Raw genomic sequence first — 6,000 nt, 5'->3', positions numbered from 1 at the left:
CTTGGCTACAATCTTCCTTCAGCCATGGCAGAAATGAGAGAGGACACACAAATATCACGGTAGTAGTCAGGTGGGATTCATGTTTCCTCAGGCCAATTCAAAGCAATTATATACAATCTAAAGCAGAGCAAAATCTAATAGATAGTTTGGGTTGGAGCTGAGATTTGGTTCAAGATACGATCTGTTAATTATGGTTTATCTGACTTCCCATTGCTTCAGTGGGAATGTGTTGGATCGTTTGCATAGCGATGAAGTAGGCCTTCCAGAGTGTTTGAGTAGAAAGTAGCAAGATATACACATGCACACACACACGCACACACATGCAGATATACATACTTGGCCTGTATTCCTTGTCAACTGGACTACTAATATCAATGTTTATTCCATTGGGCCAAATTTTCACAAGCTTGTGATTTGGGGTTTGAGGGCTCAAGACCAGTCATGTGATAATATCATCACTCTAGATAGATTTTATTCTCATCCCATTTCTTGGCTTATCACAAAAACAGAACACACTAATAAGTCTGAAAAATCAATTTTCATCCATCTTAATGGCAAATATAACTTTTAGATTTAATATTTTATATTCCTAAGAAAGGCTTACAGCCTTATGTGAAAATACAGAGGCTGTATAGCCATTGTATGGCAGTTTGTCATGAAATGGAGGTGAATACAACAGTTTAAGGCTTTACCTCATCCACCAGTGGAAATGCACAGGGATATAACAAAAAGAAAGAAAGGAGAAATTATATTCCTTATTTCCAGAAAAGGGAGTACTGCAGAGGTTGGAGAAATGATTCTCAGCATGACTTTTAGTACTGTTGTCACTTTAATTGGGATTGGTTTGGTGGTGCTAAAGGTTATACACACATAATGATAGTTTTTGTGCAAGGTTATGTAAAAGCATTCTTATACTGATTTTTTTTTCTAGGAGCAGCAGGGGCCTTGGATCATCTTTTCTCTGTCACTCAGGTTTATAACTAACTAGAGAGGAAAACTCTGTAGGAACTAAAGGGACATCCTTCTCCCTTTCCCATCTCTCCAGGGAGACCTTCAAAGAGTAGCAAGTCAAAACTACTGTATATCTACTACTTATTTTTATAACTGTCGCTAATTTTTGCCTGTGACCATCGACCTTATATCCTTCCTTTCATCTTCCTGTACGCACCCCTGGACAATACTCTGAAAAGAAGGAGGGAGGGTGCTTTGATGGGTAAATGAAAAACGGTCTACTAAACAATAGATTCAGCCACATCTTTGAAAGAAAGTAATATCATGTCCGGAGGAAGGGTAAATCACTAAAACAGAAGTAGCAAGTCACTTTCTGCTCCCCTCAAATTTCAATGAGCATCTCCCGTTCTGAGCAGCTTGACTGCAGTTCAAGAACTCATTTGAAACCAGGAGAGTTTGGCCCTCTGGATTAAGAACTAATTTCATAGTTCTTTTTTTTTTTTTTAAACCCTCTTTCTTTGTTTTCCCAAATCTCTCCAGACTTTGCTGAACTTCAGTTCTCTACTGTCATTCTAGCAGCTTATATTCAGAAGCTTCCCTCCAGGCTAAGAAATCATCAGAAGGTGGCCAAACATCTTCTTCTCTCAAAAAAATAATGATTGCATTTCTTTTCATTTAATGTTTACTTACATTATATGATGAGAAGCTACCAACCAAGTTACCTCCCTCTTGCTCCTTGATATCCAAGGTGCAGTTTAAAATTTAAATTCAACTGTTACTGTGTTCATGACGTTTATTTTTCAGACCTTTCAATATTTAGAATGCTAAACATCTGCGATAGTAATTAAATAAGATAATTCATGAAGGCAATGTCAAAGTAGCAAATCTCCTTCCCCCGAAAATAGTAAGTCTTAAGTTTTATTCTACTTAGCGACCAAATTCCTTTCTTGCAGAAAGGTATATAATTGGAATAAACATTTTAAATTGCTGAGGAGAATACTGGGATTATGCTTATACAAATGCTTTGGATAGTAAATTATAAAAATACTCTACAAAATAATGATATATATAAAATGCTAGAATAAGGAAACTTCCATTTAGTATTTTCCTATTGTGCACGTACTAGGTAGGTGCTGTAAGTTTTGGTGTGTTATCTACTTTTCTTTTTCTTAGTTGTTGAAGATCAAATTCACATTACATTTAAACTGCTCCCTCTTTCTCTTAAGTCTTCTTAGAGAAAATGGATTCCAGCTTAAGTCTGGCAAAGATGAACAAACATTATTTCTGTGAAATTTTCATCTCTTAATCTCTCATTCTTAAGGAATATTTTTCTCAAACATTTTAAAGTATATTAATAACATCCAGTTGTTTCCAAAAGATTTATATGCTAATTACAAATAACTTTTATCTATTAATTATATAAAGACTTCAGAGGACTTTCTTAGGGCATACTTCATGAATCTGTTTGAGACATTTGAAAATGTTTTATTTCTAAAAAATTATCTCCAGTACAGATTTTGTGTTATTGTTACTCCCTTTCTTTCAGTTCATTCATGAAATATATATTTATCAAGATCTTATTATGTTCCAGAATAGAGCAGAAAAGAGGGTTAGAGATTGCTGGAGGTTGGTGGGGAGGGGTTGAAATTTTAGATAAGAAGGACAGGGAAGATCTCATTGAGTTGACATTTGAGTAAAGACCTGAAGGAAGCGAGGGAGCAAGCTACCTGGGAGAGGAATGTTGCAGGAACAGCAAGTGCAAAGGCCTGAATAGGAATACTTAGAGCATTCCTCAGCAAGGGGGCCATTGTGGCTGGAGGGAAGATAGCAAGGGGGAATACAGGAGGTCAGAGAAGTTACAGCGGGCCTGATAATTTTGATGAGGCTTTTTTTTTCTTGTGCTTTTACTTTGGATGAGGTGAGAAAAGACTGCACAATTCAGACCTAATTTGACATAGTAGAATCATTCTGGATGCTGTGCTGAGAATTTTCTTGAGGCAAGCACAGGCAAAAAAAGTTAGCTATTGCAATAATTCAGGTAAGAGATGACATTAGCTTGGGTCAGAATGGTGAAGGTGAAGGTGGTAAAAAGTGGTTGGGTTCTGGATATATTTTAAAGACGTATCTGGTAGGATTTGATTACAGATTGGGATGTGAGAGAAAGAGAGAAATCGAGAGTGAGTCCAAAGTTTTTGACTTGAGCAACCGGAATTGTTGAGTTATAATTATTCGTGATGGAAACGCTTGAGAGAAGAACAGATTGAGAATGAAGTTTATGATTTTGATTTCAAGATGACTGAGTTTGAGAAGTGTATCAAACTTCAAAATGGAGATGTTAAGGAAGCAATCGGATATACAAGTTTGGATATTAGGAGGTAGGTTGGACTTCAAGGTATGAATTTTGGAATTATCAGCATTTTGATGATTTTAAAACCTATAGGCCTGCTTAAGATAAATACAAAGATGGAAAAAGAGATGTCCAAAGCCTGAACTCTGGAGTCTACCATTGTTTAGAGTTTGGGAAGATGAGTAGAGATCAGCAAAGGAGGTTGAGAAGGAGTGCAGTGAGGTAGGGGGAGAACCAGCAGAGTATGTATCTTGGAAGATAAATAAGAAAAGGGTTTTAAGGGGGAAGGAATGACCAACCAAGCCCCTTGCTGCCGACAGAAGAAGGATGAGGACTGAGAATTTACAACTGTAACTTAGCAGGTGGAGGTCGTTGGTGCCTTTGACAAGAGCAGATTCGGAGAACATTTTTCGGAGAAAAGTGGAAGGTCTGATTGGAATGGATTCAAAAATGAAATAGAGCAGCAGTAAGAGGCAGAAGTGGGGTCAAGAGAGAGTTTTCTTTTTAAGATGAGAGAAATAATAACATGTTTGTGCACTGATAGAAAAGATCCAGCAGAGAGGGAGAACATCATGATTCAATAGAGAGCGAAGAAAATTACTGAAGGAATGATTGCTCTTGTGTTGATGTGAGAGGATGGGATCTATTGTACAAGTGGATGAATTGACCTGCCTGGGATCATAGACAGTTCATCCTTAATAGCAGCAAGAAGACATCATATGGATACAGGTGCCGATAAGAACGCATATGGGAGCTTGTGGACATTCTCTTTTGAAGCTATTATGAGGTAGGAGTTATTGGAGGATTAAGGATAGAAAGCAAAGTCTGAAATAGACATCTATGAGGGTCAGTTGAATACACCAGGGAAATACACAGTATGATTGCCAGGCAGCACTGAAGAGGTTCCTGGTCATGCACTGGAAGTGAGATCAAGTCAGCAAGCTTTTCTTCCACATACTTTTCGCCAGCCTGGATCATCTGTTCAGGTTAATCATTAAAAATGTTTAATTCTTTTCATGCTAAATATCACGCAATGGGGATATAAAAAATGACTAAGAAACAGTACCTTCCTCAGAGGAGGTCATAGTCTACTGAATTTGAAGAACCTGTAAACTAATAGTGAAAAGAAGGATGGTGACAAATTCTATAGTAGTTGCACAAAGTGTATTCATGACTTGCTTTACACTGACTGGATCTCAGTCTTTTATACACCTATTGGTCATAACAAAGTCAAAAAAACAAAAGATCTTCGGGGAATGCTTATTCACTTTGATATTTGGCATGTCTGTGTGAAATATTTCTGTGGTATTGGTGAATAATTGTGAAGTATGTGCTTTAGGGAAATTGTTAGAAATACGGAAAATCAGAGCTGGAATGAAACACATGATTCAATCTCTTAATTTTACAAATGAAGAAACTGGGTCTCAGAGAGGGAAGGCAGATTGCTTAAAAGGATATGCCTAGTTACTCTCACCCCAGGGCTCTATCCACTTCACCACGCCATGATCTGGACCAGGACTTCACTCAACCCAAGGCTAGGTGGTAATTCTTACTTGTTATTCTAACCAGACCCTGGACTGGACTTTTCTACTTTGCAAGACTTTCCAGCCTTCCATAGTTTGAGAACAGAAATTACTCTGGTTTATTTCAGAGGTTAAACACAAAAAGAGCTAAAGCAACCCAGAAGTGAAAAAGAGACAAAAGAGAAAGAAAAGTATGAAACTCTTCAGGACAAAGTCTCTACAGGGGATTTAAATCTTCTCTAAATTTCTGCCTTTTCTTTTCCTTTTTTTTTTTTTGTGAGGAAGATTGGCCTTGTTGCCAATCTTCCTCTTTTTGCTTGAGGAAGATGGTCCCTGAGCTAAAATCCGTGCCAGTTTTCCTCTACTTTGTATATGGGACACTGCCACAGCATGGCTTGATGAGCGGTGTGTAGGTCTGAGCCCAGGATCCAAACCCATGAACCCTGGGCTACCAAAGCAGATCGAATGAACTTAACCATTATGCCACTGGGCCGGCCCTCAAAATTTCTGCCTTTTCTTAATATAACATGTACTTAATGAATATTTATTATTTATTGTCAGGCATTGTGTAGCATATAGAAAAATACAGAAGGAGGTCCTCACCTTTGAGAAAATTAAAATTCTCGGGCTAAGTGAGAAACCCCTTTACCTCTCCATTCTGTCCTTTCTTTTGTAGTCTTCTCCTCAGTTCATATTCCAGACTGATAGAAACTCAGAAGCGAAAATAAATATTGTATGTAATGAACTCAGTCGGTAACTTCCTCCTTAAATCTCCAAAAATATCAACTAGGTTTGGGTAAACAATGCATAGTGGAAAAGAAGAAAGACTTTTTTTTCCCTAAAGGATATAATAAAGACACATAGTCCAACCAGTCCAATTATTCAACATTTATTTTACAATTAAATCAATACTTGAGTGTCTGTTATATGCCCTGAGCTGTTTTAGAAGCTAAAATGTATGTATCAATTACCATGCATAATAAAATTAATGGTTGGTAATGAGTTTAAGTTGACAAAGAATTTTCAACAAAATTTTCTGTTTGTATACTTAAATAAGAATTTTTGATTTTGATTTTTTGAATCATATATGGCTTGTTAATGAAATGAGCACAAATTGGAAATATATATATGAGTACACACACACAAACACACACATATGGCAAAGGAGCAGTGACAATG

Source organism: Ceratotherium simum, chromosome 13, assembly GCF_057802395.1.
Source record: "Ceratotherium simum simum isolate JZ-2026a chromosome 13, ASM5780239v1, whole genome shotgun sequence".
Taxonomy (NCBI): Eukaryota; Metazoa; Chordata; class Mammalia; order Perissodactyla; family Rhinocerotidae; genus Ceratotherium; species Ceratotherium simum.
Note: the sequence above shows the minus strand (reverse complement) of the source record.